The sequence below is a fragment of the Geotrypetes seraphini genome, chromosome 1 (genome assembly GCF_902459505.1).
Source record: "Geotrypetes seraphini chromosome 1, aGeoSer1.1, whole genome shotgun sequence".
Lineage (NCBI taxonomy): Eukaryota > Metazoa > Chordata > Amphibia > Gymnophiona > Dermophiidae > Geotrypetes > Geotrypetes seraphini.
Window position 1 is genome coordinate 537,288,423 of NC_047084.1, and position 24,726 is coordinate 537,313,148.

Here is a 24,726-nt window from a genome sequence, read left to right on the forward strand (position 1 = left end):
AGGTCTCTCCAAGTATCGCCTTGGACATCCTGTTTTTGTGCATGAGATTTTTGTTACCGACATGAATCACTTTACACTTATCCACGTTGAACCTCATCTGCTATGTTGATGCCCATTCCTCGAGCCTGATTATGTCGCGTTGCAGATCTTTGCACTCTCCCTGTGTCTTCACTACTCTGAATAACTTTGTATCGTCCGCAAGTTTAATCACCTCACTTGTCGTACCAATGTCTAGATCATTTATAAAGATGTTGAAGAGCACGGGTCCAAGCACCGAGCCCCAAGGTCAAGACCAGTGCTCCAAATGAGTCCAGTCTCGCCAGTTTAGCATGAACTTGTCCAACTTTGTCTTGAAACCCTGGAGGGTGTCTTCCCCTATAACAGACTCCGGAAGAGCATTCCAGTTCTCTACCAGTCTCTGGGTGAAGAAGAACTTCCTTACATTTGTGCGAAATCTATCCCTTTCAACTTTAGAAAGTGCCCTCTCGTTCTCCCTACCTTTGAGAGGGTGAATAGTCTGTCTTTCTCTATTAATTCTATTCCCTTCAGTATTTTGAATGTTTCGATCATGTCCCCTCGCAGTCTCCTCTTCTCAAGAGGCCCAGTTGAATCCTTAGTCAGCATCATTACAATAAAGATGTCATCAGCATATGAGTACAGATACTCTCCCTTGTCCTTGCTTTGATGGAAAGAATCCCTGTTCGTAATAGAACTGGTGGTATATTCTATTTGTTGTTATGATGAGTTCTGCTTGTTTCCTTGTTGATAAAAATGATTCCCTTTCGAATGTATAAAATTGACTTCATGGCTCTAGAGGAGAGAGTAGAGTAGATAGTGCAAGTGGTGGTCTCATTTTTTTCCTGTCAATGAGAATGAAGAATGCATAGCTGCGCAGATAGTGGTGGTGAGTTTTCAGGATCAAGGGTTCCTGAGTGGATATTTATTTATTTGTTTTAAAAAATATATAGACCACTTAAAATTAAGCAATTTACAATAAAACTTACATAATAATAATAATACAACACACAATTCAGGTTTATCAACAACAGTACTTCTTTACATTTCTTGTAAACTTTTCGTAACAATGTTACCGTATACATGTAATTTTCCTCCTATTGTATATTACATGAAAGCGACAAAAGTATCTTTTGCAGTAGATTGGTTTTAAACTAGGTCGGATTCCTTATCAGCAGCAGATGAATCCAGAGACGAGTGGGTTGTGTCCATCCACCAGAAGGCAGAGATAGTACCAAGCTGAGCTCTGTCATATATAGGATGGTATGCTCATTGGTAAGCTGGTATTCTCTATGTCCACAGGTGGATGGATGGTCTCTCTCTCCGGTTCCTAGTTTCATCTCTTGCTTAGCGAGTCCTTGGTGGTTAAACCCAGAGAGAGTATAGTTGCCTGGAGGCAACTCGAATGAAAAGAGCAGGCACCTGAGTGTGTGTGTATGTGTGCGTGCACACACTTTCAGCCCAATCTTATTGCAGTGAGTATGGTGCCCTTCATTTCATGTCAAGTGGTTTAGGCCAACTCACTTGACCATCTCAGAAGTAGATGAAATTTTTACTGGAAGTACAATAGGACATGCAACGAATATGTGGAAATCTTAGAGCAGGATCTCAACTTCTTCCAAAGTTAGGGGCCTTGTTATTGGGGCCACTTTTTTGTTCCATGGAAGATAGTGAAAAAAGTCAACTTTTGGTTCAGGTTGTGGAAAGGATATAGTTGCTTGACTAAGCTAAAAGTCATATTTCTAGTACAATGTTTTATGCTGAATTCAAATATACCATTCAGATCATTAGTTCATGCTTTGATGTATCGCTGGGGACTAAAAAGTTGATGAAAAAGATTGTCATGGAATGCACAGGCTAGACACAACATAGCTCCTGAACAGAAAGCACAATATGGCTCAGATTTTAGGAACTGGAAAAGAGTATGGCCAGTTACTGCCCATAAACTTGTGGGCACAGTGTTCTTTTCTTTTATATGAGAAATATTTATTATCCCAGGACAAGCAGGCATGATATTCTCACATGTGGGTGACGTCATCTACAGAGCCTCGATGCGGAAGCATTTTCAAGCAAACTTGATTGAAGATTTAAGTTTGCTCTGCTGCTCCACGCATGCGTGCCTTCCTGCTCCACTAGGGGGCGCATCCCCTCGTGGTCTTCAGTTCAAAATTTTCCGCTGAGCCTAGAAGTCGTGTTTTTTCAGGCTCTGCCCCAACTGCCTTCTAGCACCGCAATTTTTTTCTTGTTTTTTCTCGATTAAGTCGCTGTGCGCGAAATTTTCTTTTTCAACTTGATTCCTGCTTCGTTTTTGACCGACCCGGAGGCTTCCGGGTCCCCGTGGCCGCGTGGCTACTCGAGCCGCGGCCACTTTCGATTCTATGTCCCGGCCTTTGACCGGTTTTAAAAAGTGCACCCGGTGCGAGTGGCTTCTTTCCTTCACAGACCCGCATCACCGGTGCATCCTCTGCCTGGGGGCGGCTCATCCAACCGACTCCTGCCCCCAGTGCGCTACTTTTCAGAACCGGGCCCTCCGTCAAAGAAAGGCCCGCATGGCGGATCTTTTCGCCCCAGACCAACCCTCTACCTCGGCCTCGAGGTCGGCCCCGGCCTCGGCCCCGGCCTTGACCTCGGCCCCGACTACCTCGGCATCGCCTCGAGACTCGAATCCGAAGTCCTCGGGACAACAGAAAGCCTCGGCTCCGGGTAAGTCCCCTCTTCCCTCTTCAGGTTCTGTACCAGCGAAGAAACCAGCCTCGGGGACACCGGCGACGCATGGCGGAAGTCCCATGCTTACAGTCCCGGCGAAGCCCTCCAAGCCTTCGGGCCGTGCCTCCACCACACGGGAATACTCTGATACGAGGTCGCCCCCGGTGGAGTGCACCGAGGCAGTGGACATGCCTTCGATGCTGTCCGTGCCCGTCTTTCAGGACCTACTCCGAGCGATGATCTCGTCGGAGCTGTCCGCTGCAATGGCCCAGCTACAACCGGCCTCGACCCCGCATGTGCCAGACCAGCCTGAGCCTCGTGTCCAGCCAACTCGGGGAAAAGTGCGCAAGCTTCGCCGCATCCCATCCTCCTCTGACTCCTCGCCGAGGCGCCCGAGGCGCTCTCCCTCCACAAACCGCCGCGGGGCAAAACGTGCTAAAACGACAGAAACCTCGAACCGCCGTACCTCCAAGAAGGCCCGGGGTTCCCCCACTCTACGAGGCCGTTCACCTACACCTCGTACGGGACCGCTGAGGGTGGCAGAGTTATCACTCTCCAACCCGCGCATCCTCCGAACTCCCCCTCGGACCGGGGCGCCGATCCGAGGTCTCGGGCTTTCACCGACGGAGTCCGGGTCGAGGTCACCGATTAGACATTGATCGGTACCCCGAACCCCGGCGTTGTCTCCGAGGGGCTCCTCGAGACGTCGGAGATCCACGACCCCGGAACACTTTCACAGTGCTTCCCCGGTCTCGGAGCGTGGATCGGAGCAGGAACCTCGATACTCGAGGGAAGCCTCCCCTTCCTTCTCCACCCAACGGAGGTCTCGTTCACCGACCCCGCACGGGGCCTCGGGAACATCCCGCCCATCCTTTTCATGCTTTGTCCAGGACATGGGCCACGCTTTGAATCCAGTCCGACTCCAGATACTCTAAAGAGTACCTAGCGGAACTGCCCAGAGAGTCCCTTCGCTTACCGTCTAACCCGGTACTCTAACAGGCTCTCTTCAGGAACCTGGAGACCCCCTATATGGTCACAGCCGTGCCCTCCAAAATGGAGGCCAAGTACCGTACAGTACCCTTTCCGGGATTTGAACAACCACAGCTCTCCCACCAGTCGCTGTTAGTAGAATCCTCCTTAAAAAAGGCTCACCCCTCCCGGGTCTCAGCGGCGGTCCCCCCAGGCCGAGAAGACCGAACCCTAGACAAGTTCGGCAGGAGACTATATCAAAATGCAATGATGGCCTCTAGGGTGCAAAGCTACACTTTCACCTTCACATCCTACCTCAAACACCTCATTGGACTACTGAGAGCCTTTGAGACTGACCTACCGGCCTCCCGCCAAGGAGCGTTTAGCCTGCTTTTGGAATCCCTCTCCAACCTACGCCTCCATCTATTCCACGCGGCCTACGATGGTTTCGAACTCTCCTCCAGAGAGGCAGCCTTTGCTATCGCCATGCGCCGACTAGCTTGGCTACGCCTGGTCGACATGGACTCCAACTTACAGGACCGGTTGGTTAACCTCCCCTGCGTGGGAAAAGAACTGTTCGATGACACTATCGAGGCGGCTACAAAACGCCTCTCCGAACATGAACGCTCGTTTGCCTCCCTCGTCCGGCAAAAGCCTAAACCGCCCGCGTCCAGGCCGTATAGGGCCCCTCCGCGCCGCTACCCACAAAAATCCACTCCTGCCTTCTCGTGGCCTCCACCCAGGCGCCCGCAAGCCCACCATCGGGCTCTACCCAAGTCCTAACTGCCTGTGACTACCAAACCATCTCCGTCCTTTTGACGGGATACGCGGAAGGGGGCGGGCCCCCTCCGCCATAGTCCCAGGCCTCCTTCCCATCAGGGGTCGCCTCAAAGCCTTTTACCCTCGCTGGGAACAAGTCACGTCGGACGCATGGGTCCTTGGCGTGATCTCATCAGGATACTCTCTCAACTTTCGGGCCATTCCTCTAGACAACCCCCCAAGGAATTGCCCTCCCAACCGGAGGCAGCTACCCCTACTCCTCTCCGAAGCTCAAGACCTGCTTCACCTGAGAGCAGTGGAGGAGGTTCCCCCCGGCCAACGGGGGAAGGGCTTCTACTCCCGTTACTTCCTGGTACCGAAAAAAACGGGAGACCTACGCCCAATACTAGACTTGAGACGCCTCAACAAATTTCTGGTACGGGAAAAATTTCGGATGCTTTCCCTACCGACCCTCTACCCCCTGATCGACGAGGGCGACTGGCTCTGCTCCCTCGATCTGAAGGAGGCGTACACACATGTCCCAGTGCACCCCGCTCACCGCAAGTTCTTGCGTTTTCAGGTAGGGGACTGGCACCTACAATACCGTGTCCTCCCCTTCGGCCTAGCATCATCACCTCGGGTCTTCACCAAGTGCCTCGTGGTGGTCGCAGCTACCTTACGCTCCCAGGGCCTTCAGGTATTCCCCTACCTGGACGACTGGCTGATCAAAGCCCCGTCCAGGGAAGGGGTTATCTCAGCGACCCAACAGACTATTATCTACCTACAGAGTCTGGGGTTCGAGATAAACTTCCCAAAATCCCAACTACGCCCCTCCCAGTCCCTACAGTTCATCGGGGCCACGCTGGACACGGTTCGCCTCCGTTCCTTCCTCCTCCCTCCGCGTCTAGAGGCGTTAGTAAGTCTGAGTCGAAGGATCTCCCTGCTGACCTCGGTATCAGCTCGGCAGATGATGACTCTTCTAGGCCACATGGCCTCCACCGTGCATGTCACACCCTTCGCCCGCCTCCATCTGAGAATCCCTCAATGGACCCTGGCCTCTCAATGACGTCAAGACCGGGACCCGATCGACCGCCCCGTGACATTGAAGCCTTCCTTGCAACGATCGCTCCGCTGGTGGGCCGACTCTTCAAATCTTTCCAAAGGTTTGCTCTTCCTCACCCCACCCCACAGCAAGGTACTCACCACGGACTCGTCGGAGTACACTTGGGGAGCCCATCTGGACGGCCTACGCACTCAAGGGATGTGGTCAGCAGAGGACCGTCGCTGCCACATCAACGTGCTAGAGCTTCGGGCCATCTATCTCGCAGCTGTAGCTTTTCAACATCAGCTCCACGACCGGGTGGTTCTCATCCGAACCGACAACCAGGTAGCAATGTATTACGTAAACAAACAAGGGGGAACAGGGTCTTGGTCCCTTTGTCGGGAAGCCCTGCGCCTCTGGAAATGGGCAATCTCCAACAACACCTTCCTTCGAGCGGTGTACATACAAGGAGAACAAAAGTGTCTGGCGGACAGACTCAGCCGCCTCCTCCAGCCACACGAGTGGTCACTGCACTCTCAGACCCTAAGACAGGTGTTCGAAACGTGGGGGACGCCTCAAATAGATCTATTCGCATCCCCCCACAACCACAAGCTGCCTCTCTTCTGCTCCCGGATGTACTCCCCGGACCGGCTCGAGGCCGACGCCTTCCTCCTCGACTGGGAGGGAAGGTTTCTGTACGCGTTTCCGCCGTTTCCGCTGATCCTGCGGACGCTGGTCCACCTGAAAACGGTGCAAGCCACCCTGATCCTGATTGCTCCTCGCTGGCCACGCCAGCCTTGGTTTTCCCTTCTACTTCAACTCAGTGTCAGAGATCCACTACCTCTGCCTCGGTTTCCCTCTCTACTATCACAGGGTCAGGGTTCGCTGTTACATCCCAATCTTCAATCTCTTCATCTGAATGCTTGGTTTCTTTCCCCCTGACTTCTCTCCCCGTGTCTCAATCAGTCAAGGAGATACTGGAGGCCTCTAGAAAGACCTCGATGAGAACCTGCTACTCCCAAAAGTGGACCAGATTCTCAGCCTGGTGCTCCTCTGACAGCCAGGACCCGGTATCGATTCCCGTCCCCCTGGTCCTTGACTATTTACTTCAATTATCTCACTCTGGCCTAAAGACCAACTCCATTCGGGTACACCTCAGTGCGATTGCGGCCTTTCATCAGCCCCTAGAAGGGAAAGTCCTCTCGCTCCATCCCTTAGTCTCTCGCTTCATGAAGGGTCTTCTGAATGTCCACCCTCCTCTCAAACCTCCTCCGGTGGTTTGGGACCTTAACGTGGTTCTGGCTCAACTAATGAAACCCCCATTTGAGCCCCTAGACAAATGCCATCCAAAATTCCTCACTTGGAAGGTGATTTTCCTGCTTGCGCTCACTTCCATTCGGCGGGTTAGTGAGCTACAGGCTCTGGTACCGGACCCACCCTTCACTGTATTCCATCATAACAAGGTGGTACTCCGCACTCATCCAAAATTCTTGCCTAAAGTAGTGTCTGATTTCCATCTCAATCAGTCCATTGTCTTACCTGTGTTTTTCCCCAAGCCCCACTCTCACCCTGGAGAGGTGGCGCTCCACACTCTTGACTGCAAGAGAGCGTTGGCCTTTTACCTCCAACGCACTCAACCACACCGGAAAGTCCCACAATTGTTTTTGTCCTTTGACCCAAACCGGTTAGGTCACCCAGTTTCCAAGCGCACCTTGTCCAACTGGTTGGCCGATTGCATCTCCTTTTGCTACGCTCAGGCTGGTCTCGCGCTGCATGGTCGAGTAACGGGACACAAGGTCCGAGCGATGGCATCCTCCGTAGCATTCCTTAGGTCCACACCTATTGAGGAAATCTGCAAGGCTGCCACGTGGTCTTCGGTTCATACTTTCACCTCCCACTACTGTCTGGACTCACTGTCCAGGAACGATGGCCGGTTCGGCCAATCGGTTTTGCGAAATCTATTTGCTTAAATTGCCAACTTCCCTCCATCCCCTTTCAGTTAGCTTGGAGGTCACCCACATGTGAGAATATCATGCCTGCTTGTCCTGGGATAAAGCACAGTTACTTACCGTAACAGGTGTTATCCAGGGACAGCAGGCATATATTCTCACAACCTGCCCACCTCCTCGAGGTTGGCTTCTTTGCTAGTTAAGTGAACTGGAGATCACGAGGGGATGCGCCCCCTAGTGGAGCAGGAAGGCACGCATGCGTGGAGCAGCAGAGCAAACTTAAATCTTCAATCAAGTTTGCTTGAAAATGCTTCCGCATCGGGGCTCCGTAGATGACATCACCCACATGTGAGAATATATGCCTGCTGTCCCTGGATAACACCTGTTACGGTAAGTAACTGTGCTTTAAGATTTTTGAAAAAATTTTAATGCAAATTTTTACCTATATTTGAAGGTTATACAGTTGTGATATATGACATTAATCTCTTTCTTTCTTAGCTCCAGCAGCAGATGAATCAAGAGACTAGTGGATAGTGTCCATTTACCAGCAGGTAAAGAACATATTTTTTATGTCTTGCACCATTTGAAAATGAAAATTTTGGTTATAAAACTCACTGAGCCATGCTTAAATTAGTCCTGAAAGTACACCTGGTAGAATTCTGCACAAAAATTTTGAAATTTCTGCGCATAATATTTCAAAATTCTGCAAAGTTTATTTATTTGTAGTGTTTTGTGTAGAATTCTAAACTAAACCTTAAGCTTATATACCGCATCTTCTCTATAAGGATAGAGCTCGGCATGGTTTACAAGAGTTTTAAAGAAAGGAAAATATATAAGAATTATATTTTTATCTTGCTTTGTAAAATTCTCTGCATTCTTTTATATTGCATGCATTTTATAATTTATGTATTTCTTCCACTAGATGTCTTCAATTGCTGTCTTTTTAAATAACTTGTACTATTTGTATTTTATCCTATTGTTGTGAACCGCTTAGAATTCTCGGGTATGGTGGTATATAAAAATAAATTTATTATTATTTATTATTATTATTATTATTATTATTATAGAGAAAGCAGCGGAATTTACATTTTTGGAAAATAACCATGTTTTCAGATGTTTTCAAAATAATTGGAAAGAGCCCAAATTATGCAGCTGGACAGGAAAATTATTCATAAGCTCAGTAATTTTAAAGTAAAGAGATTTCCCTAATTTTCCAATATAGATAACGCCTTTTAACGAGGGGAAAGATAATTTAAGCTTTTGGATAGATCTGGTAATATCAGGATCACAGAATTCCAAGATAGAGGAATTAAAGGAGGAAGAGTGCCATACAAGATATTAAATGTTAGGCAGGCATATTTAAAGTAAATCCTAGAGATTACTGGGAGCCAGTGAAGTTTTAACAAATTCTATCCCAAGGCCTGAAATTCCTTCCTGCCTTTTTCTTTCTCGGGTTCTAGCTTCCTCAGTTCCCTCTCTCACTCCAACTGCAGTTCTGTCTCACTCTAAATCTCACCTTTCTCTCACTTGCACCCTTAAATTCCCTTCTTGGACCCTATAGTCTGGCATTTCTCTATCCTTCTCTCCACTTGCTAAGAAACTCTTCCTTAGCAACAGCAGCAGATGAATCCAAAGACCAATGGGATAGCACATATCTACTAGCAGGCGGAGATAGAGAAACTGATTAACAGGTGGTCCTATTGGCTGGCACTCCTCCTGTAACTTCAGTATTCTCTATCTCCCAGCAGGAAATGGTCGCTATTCAACTAGCTCCTGAAGTCTGGCTGTGACTGGAAAATTATTTTCTCCTTTTGAGGTTTCTCTTCAGTGAGATGACAATTTTATTCTCCTGTTGAGGTTTCTCTTCAGTGAGACAGGGATGTTCGGCTGAACGGTGCCAGTTTTAGGGGTTACACCTGGGCCCCCCAGGTCCCTGCCTCACTCTCCCTCCAATGATAGAGGGTCTGACTCGGTCTCAATTTTTTCTTCTTTCCCTTCTTTGTTTAAAAAAAAAAAAAAAAATTAAAGGAGACCACAGTTGCTACATTCTGCCCTGTTAGTGCTGCACAACCAGCTCTTACTGGCTTCAACCGGCCCTAACAACAAGCTTGTGAGTATGTATGTGTTTTTTACTGTTTGAACTTCAGGTTCTGTTTGGGAGTCTTAGAACTGTGAGTTCGGTCAATGTACATTTAAGGAATGGATATTTTATTGAGGCTAAGTTTTATGACTAGAAATCTGTTGAGGGAGCTGGGACTTTCCCGCCCTTTGCATGCAGGCACTTGGTTTCCTTGTTGGTTACAGCATGGCACGATTTCATGCTCGCACTTGTTCTCCTTGTTGGGTTTCAGTGCAGCAGTAGTAGTTCTGTTTATTCCTAAGCTCTCTTTCGTCGGTATTTGTCACGGCCATGTGCAACTGATTGTGCAGCTGCCAGTTTATAGCAGTGTGCATGAGATGGGACATGTTTTTCTGACGCTGTGGGAAGCACTAGTTATTCCCTAGTCTAGTTATTCCCTGAGTCTGATTTTCTTTTTATGCAGGCCGCGGTAGGGTAAATTTTGTGGGGCTTGAATCCGACTTTGTTTCTAGGAGCGTTGATGCAGCGGCCACTTGTCGGTGAGAATCAGGCGCGCGCTTGGGTCTCCGGTGATGGCGGGAGAGCTGCAGCGTTCCGGTAGTTTATTTCCAGCTGACTTTGGTCAGGGTATGCTGTGGCTTCTCTCCTTTCCGGTTCAGACAAGTTGTATGTGTATCACCAGCTTTGGGACAAGCTTGGGCAGATTTATATGTCTATGTCTGTGTTCCTACTGTATTCACCTGAAGGAAGCTGCTAGTTTAATCGGACTCTGGGGTTAGCACTCAAGGGGATTACCAGAGAGACTCTGATCTGTGCTAGGTCACCTAGTCTCGGTTTATCTCCGGACTAGGTCGACATACGGCAAGTCACGGCACAGTGAAATCAGCAGTAAGATAGTGCCCTATATTTCACACGGGTATCTCATTGTCTCTCTTGAGGTCCCTACAGATTGAGCCTTTGTCTGTTGGTAAATGTCCTTCTTATTTGGGCCTCTGTGCTGCTACTTCAATGGGTGGACCCTCATCTTCCTCTTCTGTTGGCAGATCATTTTATGGGTCAGTTTTGGATAGACTTTCTCTCCGCGAAATCTGAGCATGGCTCATTTATCGTATGTTACAGTGTACAGCACTGTGTACGCTCTAGAAAGTGTTAATGTTAATAATAGTGAAATCTTCTATATCCTGGATATTGAGAATTTTGGCTCAGGTGTTCCAGCTCTTTTTATGGAAGCGAAATCTCCTGGAACTAGACCTCATGGCCTTGTCTCGAAATTCTAAGCTTCCTAGCTTCTTCGGTGGGCACAGGAAGTGGACTAGGTATATTGCTCTTCGCTTACTTCTCAGCTTCATGTGGTTCAGTTCCTAAACAGAGTACGGTATATTCGTACACCTCTTAGAAAGCCCTGTCCGAGTACAGTCTTAAGGTACTTCTTCACAGTTTACTGAAGGTTTCATTTCATCCTTGTCTTCTGAGACTCTAAAGGGCTGTGCCATTGAACACGGGGTTTCATGTGGCCATGGCTTCAGCTCGGCGGTTTTCTGAGTTGCAGGCCTTGTTCAGTGGGGATTCATAAGAACATAAGAAGTTGCCACCACTGGGTCAGACCATTGGTCCATCGCGCCCAGTGGTCCGCTCTCGCGGACTGTTTATTCCTATTTCTGATTTACATAATCTGGGGTGTCAGTTCGGACGGTGCCACAATTTCTTTCTAAGGAGGTGTCATCCTTTCTTTTATGACCCTCTCACTTTTCCTTCCTTCTTCCTGAGAGGAGAAATGGAGAGATGTGCTTTTATTCACTGCATTTTTTGAAGGTGCGTAGCGTTCTCCGCGAGCTAGGTTTCTAACGACTTTAGTTGTTTAGATCACCTTTCTGTATTCTTCATGGGTCACCTCAAACGTATGGCAGCGTCCAAAGCCTCCATCGCTCGATGGGTCCAGGAGGACATTATTTATGCTTGCTTGATGGCAGGGAGGCGGTTGGCGACAGAACTTCATGACCATTCTGCCAGAACGATGGCTACTTCTTGGACTCGGTCCAGAGATTTTTTCCTTGGAGGAGTTTTGTCTCGCAGCTCTTGGTCTTCTGAGAGTGCTTTATCTCAGCATTACCGGTTGGATGTGGGAGCGCTTATGGTGGATGCGTTTAGTGCTTTGGTTGTTGCGGAGGCGGCGTTTGCTTCCCACCCACCCAGATTGAGGATTGCTTTGTTACATCCCATTGGTCTCTGGATTCATCTGCAGCTGTTGCTAAGGAAGGAAAAATTATGTTCTTACCTGTTAATTTTCTTTCCTTTAGACGCAGCAGATGAATCCAGAGCCCCACCCTTTCTGGATATTGTCTGTCGGTTTTTTCTTTTGCAACTTTCAAAGTTTGTTATTATTGATGGTTGAATTCTGTATCATTGCCTTTTGAGATTTGTTATGGGAAAGAAGTTTTTTACATGCTATGCCTATTGATGGTTACGGATGCTTGGGCAAGGAGCTATACTGAAGATACTGGAGAAGTGCCAGCCTATAGGACCACCTGTTAATCAGTTTCTCTAACTCCGCCTGCTGGTAGATGTGTGCTATCCCATTGGTCTCTGGGTTTATCTGCTGCGACTAAAGGAAAGAAAATTAACAGGTAAGAACATAATTTTTCCTTCCACCCTTCCCATCCCCTTTCTGGTCTTTGTCACCCTCTCTCTGCCATTCCCTTTACTCCCACTTGCAGATCCAACATCTGTGTCCCCTCTCCCACTCACTACCTCTTTCACTTGTACCCTGAATCCATCTCTACTTCCCATGGTCTGGCATCTCTCTCCATCCATCTCTTCCTTCTTACCCCCCCCCCCTTTTGCTATGGGTTTCCTTCTCACCCTCTTTCCTCTCTACTTATAGGTCCAACTTCCATATCCCTTCCTCTCTCTTCCTCCTACTGCAGGACTAGCACCCATGTCCCTTCCTATTCCCCCTCCCCCACTTGCAGTGCAGCATCCTCTCCTCTTTCCCCCTCCCCCTAATTGCAATCCAGGATCCATGTCTCTTCTCTCTCCCCCTACTTGCAGTCTCCTCCTCTCTCTTTCTCCCCTACTTGCAGTTCAGGATCCCTGTCTATGATCTCTCTCACTCTCCAGGATCCCTTTCTCTTCCTTCTCTCTCCCCCCCCCCCTTACTTGCACTCCGGGATCCATGTCCCCACTCCATGTGGGATCAGACATACCTGTAGGCCTCCCAGAGCAGCAGCAGTGGCAGCAACTGGTTGGCAGAGACAGTGCTGTGAAGAGGCTGACCCTGCCAGGGCCTTCCCTCTGCTATGACATCTATCTCTATAGGAAGTGATATGGCAGAAGGAAGGCCCTGGTGGGGATGACCTAAAGTAGTCCATTCACAATGCTATCTGTTAGTTAGCTGCCACCACTGCTGTTTCCTTGGGAGGCCCACAGGCATGTCTTATCTCACCTTAGGGGGGGGCAGAGAGGCTGGACCCATGCGGGGTAGAAGGAGGGGGTGGGGACAGGGGCAGAATGGAATCTTGGTTTGCTCGGGGGAGGGGGGAGACAGAAGGGGGTCACAGAGAGACAGGCAGGCATGGCGCAACAGAGAAAGATAGGCAGGCAGGGGGCCAGGGAAAGAGGCAGACAGGGAAGTGGAGGGGGAGAGGGGGAGGGGTATGCTGGGGCCAGGCAGCAATCTTGGTTTGCTTGGGGGTGGAGGAGACAGAAGGGGGCCACAGAGAGACAGGCAGGCATGGAGCAACAGAGAGAGATAGGCAGGCAGGGGACCAGTGAGTGAGAGAGACAGACAGAAAGAAAGACAGACAGACAAGGGGCCAGGGAGAGACACAGAGAGAAAGAATGACAAACAGACAGGGGGCCAGAGAGACAGACAGACAACGGCCAAAGAGAGAGAGACAAAGAATAAAAGACAGACAGAGAGTGGCCAAGAAGAGAGAGAGAAATAAAAAAAGACAGACAGGGAGCCAAGGAGAGAGACAGAAAGAAAGACAGACAGACTGAAAGCGGCCAAGGAGAGAGAGAGTGAGAAAGAAAGATGGACACATCTATTCTAGCACCCGTTAATGTAATGGGCTTAAAGACTAGTAAAAATATATTCCTCTGAAATTCACACAAGTATCTTTTTTAATGGGCCAATGAAAGAATAGAGCAGGGCCTTGTGGATGCAAAAAGTTAAAGCATCATTGTGTTCTGAGGAGATTTCAGAGATATTTCCAACTACCATTAATTGTCATACATGTAACATTGGACAGGCTGCTGGTTGACATGTTGAATAAATGAAGGAGGATTATCAGTTTTAGTGACATCATCAATGAAAAAATGTTTCATCTCCTGATACTCTGCTGACATAAATTTTGATTTCATCAATTGGCTTAAACTGGTGATTTTCCCAAGTTCCAGATACTGTATGGCCACTCTCAAACCTGGATTCCTGAATAGGTCTTAATTTCTCAATGTCTTCCTTTTGAGATAAAAATTTGAGCCGTTAGTATTTTCTTCATAAAAGTTAAACAAATTGTTTGGAGTCAAGATGTGATTTTCCAGAGGCTTTTTCAATCTGGTATGTGCAGCAAGTCATTTTGCAGTTCCCCCAGTACTATCACATGGCAATTTTTCCATGGCTTGCGCCAAAAAATTCAATTTTGCAGAATTTCCAAAGTCTTTGTAATGGCAGGAAAGATTAACACAAGTTTTGTATTGTGCTACAGATCCATCAATAAAATAGTGCACATTTTTAATTCCAGGAATAAGTTGGTTCATAAAGGCAATTAAAGCTTTCAAAACTGCAACAGTGTCATGTTGCAAGCAATCACTAATTATATAGCCTCAAATTCTGAAATCCTGAGCCAGAATTGAAATAAAGCATAAAGGGGTGCAAAGTTGTTTGGCTATTTTCCCAGTGAAAGCTTTGGACTGCATCCTGGACTATAAAAGAATAGTTCTCTGCAGTGTCCATTAAGACAATGATATGATCTTCCCTTAAGTTTTCTTTTAGGGTTCTGAGGTAGGACCATTTTTACTTGGAAATAGTGGTGACTGGTAAATTGGAATACCTTTGTTGCAAAGTTCTGCTTCAAAGTCCTCAGTGCTCAACTGACAGATAATCTAGAGCGGGGGTGTCCAACCTGCGGCCTGAGGGTCGCATGCGGCCCAGTGAAGTATTTTGTGCGGCCCTGGTTGAGGGCGATGCAGTGTTTTCCTCTGCTGCCCCTGGGTGTTTACCATCTTGCCAGCTCCCTCCTCTGTCTTGCTGCAGCGTTTGCACATTTGTGCAGCCCCAGAAACATTTTTTTCAGCCAATGCGGCCCAGGGAAGCCAACCTGATCTAGAGTATCATGGTTAATATGGACCCACGTCTTGATTGTAATTGGTCGTCAGGGTCTGAATCCTTGAACATCTCAGACACGTAATTCTCAAGTGCCTCCTTGCATGGACACAGTTCACAGCGATGCAGCATACAATTCTTTGAATCTAAACTGCAGTTTTGCCCATTAGAAATCTGTCATCATAATTTAAGGAAGTATGGGGGGTCACGTGATGCACTGAGCTGAGGCAGACGTTAGCTGCCTTAGCTCCTGGGCCCTGAGTCGCAAGTTGCCCCGTTGCTGGCTGTGGGAGGAACGTCGAGCGAGCGGACTTTAAAGCGTTTTTACGCTGAAATCGGATGGACAGATTTCTGTCCTCGCCAATTCCCCCGATGGCGACGAGAACGGGGAAAAAAGAGCGTGAACGCCCGCAGCACGGAGGAGAGAAAATGGCGCCGTCAACCTCGATGGCAGTTCATCAAATAGCGCCGGAGGCACTGACAGCTCTCACACAGGCGGTAACGGTGGCTATGCAGCCGAGTCTTGACAAATTGTCAGAGCAGCTTTTAAAACTTGAAAATATTTTATCTGACACTACAAGCCGAACAACTGCTTTAGAATCTAGAGTGTCAAATTTGGATGATTCACAGAGGTCTCAAGAAACTACTTTACAGGAATTGCAAGCTCTTACAAAGAAACAGGCAGAGCGGCTGGAGGATTTGGAAAATCGCTCTCGCAGATCTAATCTACGTTTTTTAGGTATTCCTGAATCAGTCTCAGGTCCAAAGTTGTTACGGGCGCTTGAAGCATGGATGATGAATACCTTTTCTATGCCAGAGAGCTTGGGTCCTATTCGTATAGAACGGGCGCATCGGCTGGGTAAGGAACAGGCCCGGGAAGCGCGGCCTCGGATGGTTATTGCTAAACTATTGAATTATAACCATAAAGTTGAAATTTTGCGCAAGTATAAACAACTTCGAGAGGATTTAAAGTTTGAAGATTCTGAGGTGCGCATCTTTCAAGATTATTCATCAGCCCTGTCAGAGCGCAGAAAGCAATTTTATCCAATTTGTGCTTCATTAGCGGAGAAAAAAGTTCGCTTTCTTTTTTTATATCCATCAATATTGCGCATATTTCATCAGGGACAATGGCATGTTTTTGAAATAGCCGCGGAAGCTGCTCTTTATGTGAACACCCATATACTTACTCAGTTGGATCTATCATGACTGAGAGACTGAAATATGATTACACAGATTTTTTTTGATTTACTGCATTATGGATTTTAAGCTTTCATTGTGGGAGCTCAGGAATACTATTGTTGGCTATCTTGGTTTGAGCTTGTATTCCTATATATGTTAAATTATTACTGTTCAAGGGATCAGATATTATTGCTTTATGTTATGGATAAGCTGTTGCTTATAGGTTGTTTATAGGCTAGTAATATAGATATAATATTCTTGTTCTAGTAGCGCCTCAGGGCCTGGAGTGGCATTGTTTTGTGATCTTTCACACCTCTGGGACCGCCTTAGGACGGACCTTTAGTTGTGACCACAAAGCTATGCGATGGGGGGTTAGGCTAGAATGGGAAGGTGGGGTGGGAGGGGATCGATTGGGGGGGAGTCCACTGCTATTGTATTGTTATTATATTGCTATTATTATTGTATTGTTATTGTTAATGAGTAAGAGCTATTGGACGCAAGAGGGTGAACATCTTGAAGTTATTGTAAGATTCTTGTCAGATAAATCATTTAATGTAATGAAGACACTTAGGCAGATTCTGAGTGTATTATGGCTGTCCTGGGTATGGCTGGGAACCTGGGTTGGTCTCTTTTTCCACATGATATATTTTTCGCTATTATTAGTTTTGTTTGAACTTAATAGCTAATAATTTGAGAATAGCCTCATGGAATGTATCTGGTATTACCTCCCCTATAAAAAGAACAAAAATTTTAACACAATTAAAACGACATAAAGTTGATATTGCTTGTCTGCAGGAAACCCGCTTGACGGAGGTAGAACATCAGAAATTAAGGAGATCCTGGGTAGATGCAGTATATGCAGCCTCTTCTACACAAAAGCGAGCGGGGGTAGCGATATTAATCCGTAAGTCTTTACCATACACAGCGAGAATGGTTGATATGGACCCACAAGGTAGATATGTACTATTACAAATGACGGTAGGAACATATTCTTTCTTTCTTTTGAACATATATGCACCCAATACTTATGATCATTCCTTTTTTGAGGGAATCATAGCATTGCTTTTAGAGCGACTTACAGATCCGGTATATTTAGCAGGTGATTTTAATCAAGTTTTAGACCCGAGTTGTGACAGGTCTGGGCCAGGACAAAACTCGAGCTTGTCTCAAACTAGAGGTATACCTTTCCTTTGTGCCACCTTGTATTTAGTTGATCCCTGGAGACTTTTACATACTACAGAACGGGATTATACTCATCGCTCCAGGGCACATAATACACAATCTAGAATAGATTATATTCTTACCACGAGTAGAGCATTTTTAAATGTGGATGCAGCGGTCATTGGCCCGACAATAATTTCTGATCATGCGATAATCTGGATTGATGTGAACACGGGATTTGGTATTCGGGGATCTGTACGTTGGCGTTTCCCTAGTTATTTATTTTCGGATGATCATTTTAAAACTTATATAATTTCTAAATGGAAAGAATTCCTGTCCTTTAATGATCAACATTGTAATAATCCGACGCTGTTTTGGAATACTGCTAAGGCTGTGCTTAGAGGAGATTGCATAGCTTATGTTATAGCAAGGAATCGTCGATTATCTCGGGGTATCATTAAGTTGGAGAAGGAATTAGTTAATGCTAAACGACATTATATACAACATCCTACACGTTCATCTAGGGAACATTTGATATCGGTGGAGGTGACCCTTAATTCTTATATACATGAACGTACAGTTAAAATGCTTCTATATCAAAAATATCGCTACCATCGATATGGTAATCGCGCAGGGAAATTACTAGCCCGATTGACAAAACAAGCTCGGGGACATCGTTATATAATGGGATTGAGGGATGTTGCGGGGAATATTCAGCATTCTACAGCACACATTGCACAGATTTTTACAACTCATTTTCAGAAGATATATGGTTGCCAGGACTCAGGAGCTACTCCCCTCATTCGGGATTACTTATCTGGCTCTGGATTATTACCACTTTCAGAGCCAGATGTTGAGTTCCTAAATACAGACATTACTTCTAAAGAATTGCTACAAGCTATTAAACATCAAAGGAATTTTTCGGCTCCTGGGCCGGATGGCTTCACAGCAGAATTTTATAAGCTATTATCAGAACAGTTAAGTCCTTTTCTTAGGAATTATTATTCTCAGGTAATACAGGATGAACATTTTCCTGTTGAAGCGAATGAGGCTTTGATTACTTTGATTTTGAAGCCTGGTAAAGACATTACGGCTCCTGAGTCCTATCGTCCTATTTCTTTATTAAATGTGGATATTAAAATTCTCTCTAAAATATTAGCCGAAAGATTAGCAATTCTTCTACCGAACATCATTGCTTCAACACAGGTGGGCTTTGTAAAGGGCAGACAGGCGGTACTTAATGTTCGCAAGGCGCTCTTATCGTTGGCTCATACACAATTTCATGATACCCCGATGATATTACTTAGTTTGGATGCTGCGCAGGCATTTGATCAAGTTGATTGGTCGTTTCTATTTGAAGTGTTGAACTTTATTGGAATTTCGGGTTGGTATGCATCAGCGGTACGTACGTTATACTCAACACCGAAGGCGAGAATACTTGTAAATGACATTATTACTGAACCTATATTAATTGAAAGGGGTACCCGTCAGGGGTGTCCCTTATCCCCTTTATTATTTTTGCTTTATTTAGAACCATTTCTTCGCACAGTGTCTCTGGACTCTGATATTGTAGGGGTAGATTTTGGGGATCACTCTTTAAAAGTGTTAGCCTATGCAGATGACATTTTATTTATGCTCACTAACCCACATCATTCTGTTGAAAAACTTTTGCAGGCGCTTAATGAATATAGATTTTACTCAGGTTTTACTTTGAATTACCAGAAGTCTGTTGCATTAGCTAGTCCAGTGACACTGCAGCAATCTTGGAGGGGACACTTTCCTTTTACATGGGCAATGTCCTCGATTCGTTACCTGGGTGTTTGGATCCCTAGAGATCTTAGGACTCTTTATGATAGTAATATTTCCTCATTGTTACATGACACCTTACATAGTTTACAAAACTGGTTCACTTTTCCTCTCTCAGTAGCGGGAAGGGTAGCTCTTTTCAATATGGTGATATTTCCCAAATGGTTATATCGTTTTCAGGTCCTGCCTCTGCTTTTATCCTATACACATAATGCTCGATTAACTAAAGGTTTACGACGCTTCCTTTGGGCTGGTAAACGATCCCGAATGTCATTCCTTAGGATGTGTTTACCTAAGGATAGGGGGGGTTATGGTTTATTGAATGTGCGTTGGTACTCTATGGCATGCCAGATGAGACACATTAATGATTGGTTTAAGGGGACATCTGATTTTTCTGCAACGTCACTGGAGTTGTCTTTGTTGGCTCCATTTCATGTGAGTTATTTCTTACATGTGGCGGATCCACAAATGCGTTCTTTGGTGTCTCATTATCCAATATTTACGCCAGCTCGGCGTGCATGGAAGTGGATTTGTAAATCTGCAAAATTGTCTTCTGGGGTTTCCTTATATTTACCCATCCAGGGCAATGGAGCCTTTCAACCTGGAATGCAAAATTCTGCATTTCAGAGATGGAGTGCTCGGGGTCTTCAATATTTATTTCACTTGTTTTCAGAGGAGGGGAAACTAGCAACTTTTATAGAATTGCAACAGTCATTTGAATTACAGCCAAAGGATCTGTTTGCATATTACCAAATCCGACATTATGTTCAGTCTCTCCCAAAGATTCATCTTACGGAAGATAAAAGGGAGGCTCTTTCGGAACTTTTTAGCCTTTCTGCACAACAGAGTATTCCTCTACGGTTTCACATAGTGGGGATTCGAGATGGTCAATCCGGCCCTAATTTGGACATTTTAGCGGCAACTTGGGCTGAAGATTTGCAATGCACGATAATGGCCCACCAGCTTCAGCGGGTACTGAAGAATATCCAGAAGGTGTCTCCTAATATCATCCACTGGGAAATGCAGTTGAAAATTGTTTTGAGACTTTATATTTCACCAGAACGAGCAGCCCGGATGGGGATAACTACATCTCATTCTTGTCCGAAATGTGCACTGGCTCATGCTTCATTGGGACATATGTTTTGGACCTGCCCCAAAATTCAACAGTTTTGGACATATCTTGGTCATTATACTACGATGCTTTGGAGAAGGCGATGGCTTCCGCAACCGAGAGCTCTATTCGGATATTATAATATAGCCACTCCTAAACCTAAAGGAATGACAGCTTTTATCTCTAGAGTGCTTTTGATGGGTAAGAAAGCAATTCTTACTAACTGGTTATCCCGAGATCCTCCTTCTAATGCTCAATGGAGAGCCTTGATGATAACTCATGCTACGCTGGAGCGAAGATCGGTGGGAGACTTTGAATATGGGTCGGGTCGTGGATTTCGTCAGACCTGGGAATATTTCTGGCAGGATCTCACACCATATGCTCGAAGTAGACTCTTGAATCAATAGATTTACTTTTCACTCTCAATTTTTTTTTTGTGGCATTGGACTCTTGGGGTGGGGAGGGAGGGAAGGGAGGGAGGGGGAGTGTATTCAATATTATTTCCTGACTATGCTATTTGTTTTATTTGTTATTTGTTGAAATAAAAACATTTGAACATAATTTAAGGAAGTAGCTGCCAACAAAATTTTATCTATTGATGAATTGTGCAGATGCACACAGAATGGGTTCCAGCAAACTGATTATATAATGCACCACTCAACTGTATGTGGAGGCCTTCCTTTAAAGTTATGTTGTAGAGAGGTACTTAATGAGAGATCTGAACTATGATCTTTGCTCTATAATTACTGAATATTGATGATATGCAATTCCCTTCATTATAGCATGATTGTAGTGTTTTGAAAGTATTTTATGTATGCTGCCTTCTGAACTATTGTGAATGTTTTATTCTGTTAAATGCTTAGTTATAGGTGGTCAAGAAATTTTAGAAATAAATAAATAATAAATAAATTTTTGGACAAAGCTCAGAAAATTTAGAGAAGCCAACTTCTTTTAAGTTGTACAATAACAGATGCTTCTGCTTTTATATCTGTTCACCATTTATCCTGAGTTAGCATGGCAAGCCCAACAAGCTTAGCTGCACCATGCAATTTTATACCTCTAGCTTTGCATATTATATAATATGAAGCCAAAGATGCTCTTTTTTACCACTATGTATATGTGTGTGAATAATGTTTGCATTTGAGACTTAACGTCTGGCCAAAGCAAGGCTGGGTCAAATATGAAACAGAATGGCTTTTGTAGCAAAAAAGAAGCTTTCAAGTGATATAAAAAAATTGGATGATGTAAGTTGAGATATTTGCACCTAAAAAACAGCCAAAATTTGTATAAAGCACTAATATTATTTGTTTGTATTATTATATATTTGCTTCCAATGGCTGCAAAGCCTCTTAATGCAAATTCTATATGTATATCATGTGCCATGACTGCTGGTACAGTTATGACTTGAATCAAATTACAGGTCAGGAGCAATGAGGAGTCAGTCATTAAATTAAATTTTTAAACTTTTTTTGCCACCTTTGCTAGCTCATAAAAGGGGAGGTAAACTAATGTTACATTCCAAACTTGCACATGAAGTTAGTGCCACAGGTTGTATTAATCCACAAAATTTCAATTCTCTTGGAGGCTTTGTTGGCTGTAGTGGCTGGGCAAAGTTGCCATTTTTACGTGTTATGCAGAGCACAGTACTCGGAGAGAGACCTATGTTTTACAGCCTCTAGGTCTCAAGCCAATAGAGATCAGCTGAAAAAATTTACATGGTTTCATTTGAGGCTATAGGGAACATCCGTATAAAATTTTATTCAGTTTGGAGGAGTTTGAGTGGGGATGATATTCAGTATTGGACCACTTGACATGGGGTGACCCTATGTTATTCCTTTCCTACTGGTTGTTGCTACTTGGCTTTCTGTACTGCACCCATATGATGGTTAGGGGGACATCAGTTACGATCCTCTCAGCCACGGGGGTTCTATGGTGCTCCTCGTTTGCTCGTTCTCTTTAGTCCTTGTGCTGATTAATAAATAAGGAGTAATTGAAAGAGAAGGATTGCATTCTGATTCTTCTCTATACTTGTGGTGAGGAACTGTGGCCCTCCATGGTGGGTTCTGTGGCTGCTGATGGAATCGGAGCTGCGGCTTGAGTTTTGGGTGGGAAAGAGTGCAGAGTTCGCTGGTTACAGTTTTAGGCCTTCCCTCGGTGAGAGCCTTGGGTATATGCCGGTTCTGGGGATGTGGTAAAAGTCCACCAATTTTCTTGAAAGTGCACCAGAGTCCAGGATGGTTTCATCCAAGGAGATTTGTAGGTCAGTTATTTGGCCCATGCTACACACATTTACTAAGTTTTACAGAGTGATGTAGCAGCACAAAAGGACTTTGCTTTTGGGTCCGTGGTGCTAGCAGCAGGCTCTTCAATCCCATTCTAGGCTTGAGGGACTGCTTCGATATGTCTCACAGGTTCAGGACCCATGTGCTTTTTGCACTGGAATAGAAAATTTAAGTTCTTATCTCAATAATCTATTTTTCACTTTAATTTTATTAATTTTCAAATTTACATCACCAACAAAAAATTGGAGATTTAACAGAAATTACAGAAATTGAGATTTCCTTGTAATTATGTAGTTCTGGAGGGTAAACAGTACCAATTCTTTGAACCTAGGCAACTTGAGGAATTTTTATTTGCTAGGGATGTAATTAATGTTATAATATAAATCTTATACGTTCGCTGTTTGGCTGGGAGGGAGGTCTCGGCGTATCATCTCAAAGTTGAGTCCTCTATTGAGATTTCTTTTCCTAAATCTTGGGTCATAATTACTTTTCTAATTGTGGATGTAAATAGTAAATGTTTTTGGATTGTAAACTTATGTTCAAGATATTTCTGTAAAAGCACATGAATCCCTATCAGTTTTCAGTGCAGCCTGCTTTTAGCCTCGGACAGATATGTTTCTGCACAGTCTTTCAAACAAGACAAAGCACTATCAAGCTATGGCTTCAGAGAGACAGGAGTGTCATAGGTTTGCTGTTGACAAAGTCAGCGCCGAACAAGTATTACTGCTGGATGCACTCGGGTAGGTGGTGGGTTTGGGATGAACACAGAGGATCTAGAATCAGAAAATAATATTAAATATTGAACTAAGGCCAGTACAGGGCAGACTTATAAGGTCTGTGTCTGTATATGGCCGTTTGGGGGAGGATGGGCTGGAGAGGGCTTCAGTGGCTGGGAGGGTTTAGATGGGATGGAGTAGGTTTAACGGAGATTTCGGCAGTTGGAACCTAAGCACAGTACCGGGTAGAGCTTTGGATTCTTGCCCAGAAATAGCTAAGAAGAAAAAATTTAAAAAATTTAAATTGAATCAGGTTGGGCAGACTGGCTGGACCATTTGGGTTTTTATCTACCGTCATCTACTATGTTACCTTGTTGATACTATGTTGAATTTGTTAATGAGTTGTGATTCTTGCAGAGCATATCAAAAGTATGCGATAGGGGAGTTTCCCTGTTCCCCTCTTTGCTTTTTTTCTCTTCTTTCAGGGGTTATCTCTGCTTTGGTATAACCTGAGGAGAGAGGGAAGTGCTTGGTGATGCAGGGTGGCGGAGTTGAAACTGTAAGATGATACTTTCTGTATCCGTTGTGGGTGAAGTTGTACTACCCACAGGTTCAGGACTCAAAAAAGATTATCAAGGTAAGAACCTAATCTTCCATTGTTAATTCAAGTGTAAAGGGGAGGGACATAGAAGCTGAGTTTAAAGTGGAATTGCTCAACAAATATTTCTGCTGTGTGTTCACAGATTAAGGTCAGGAGAGGAGCACAGAAAACAAATGCATGTAAAACGAGGTAAACTTGGAATGATTTTTAGAACATTGTAGGAACTAGCTAAACTGAAAATAGAGAAAGCAGTGGGGTTGGATAGGGTAGATCTGAGGTTACTGAAGGAGCTAAGGAAAATTCTGGCAGCTCTGTTTGACCTTTCTAATGCTGCTTTAGATTTGGGAGTGGTCATAGAGGACTGGAGAAGGCCAATTTGGTCCCTCTGCACAAAGACAGAAGAAAGGAGGAAGTTGGAAAATAGTCACTTTAGAACTCTGCGATAAGTAAATTTAATGTAAATGCTACTAACAGTGGATGGTGCAAGTTCTGGTATCCAGTGGATTACATGATCTTAAGCAGCATGGTTTTAATAGGGGAAGGTTTTGTCGACATCTGATTAATTTCTTTGACTGGATGAACAGAGAATTGGATTAAGGGAGAGTGCTAGATTTGGTGTGCTTATGAAGACCCTAGGCCTTCACAGACAGACCACTCAACTCTCTTTATGCTGATACAAATAATATGAGTTTTAATAATCAAATAGTAATCGCTTACAGGAACAAATCACACAGCATACAGTGATAGAGCATACACCAAGCTGGCCAGACTGATGGAGAACTTCAGATGAGTTCTGGAACTATGGTCCAGGGAGCTTTCTTTTATATGATTCTGGCAGCTCGGGACCACTTTGGTGCATGTTACATTTCACACTTTCATTGGTTAATCATATTCATTATTTCATATATTAAGCTATGGATTGGTTAATATAATTGAGTGATTCTGTGCCACTCCTTTTCTCATAAGCTTCTCCCTTACTTCCCCGTAAATGTCCTTTTAATATACCAAGTTCCTCTTTTGAGCACCT

General features: G+C 45.0%; 1 protein-coding gene across 7 annotated transcripts in view; it reads left to right on the forward strand.

Annotated features, from left to right (window-relative positions):
* The window catches only part of APC (APC regulator of WNT signaling pathway), a 344,325-nt gene that overhangs the window by 22,893 nt on the left and 296,706 nt on the right, over positions 1 to 24,726 (forward strand). For 6 of the 7 annotated variants that reach the window (XM_033929104.1, XM_033929106.1, XM_033929103.1 and 3 more), the window contains exon 2: positions 7,939 to 7,991. The exons of the other annotated variant lie outside the window; for it this stretch is intronic. The gene's annotated coding sequence lies outside the window, so the exon portion shown is untranslated. The remainder of the gene's footprint in view (positions 1 to 7,938; positions 7,992 to 24,726) is intronic. 7 annotated transcript variants of the gene reach the window in all.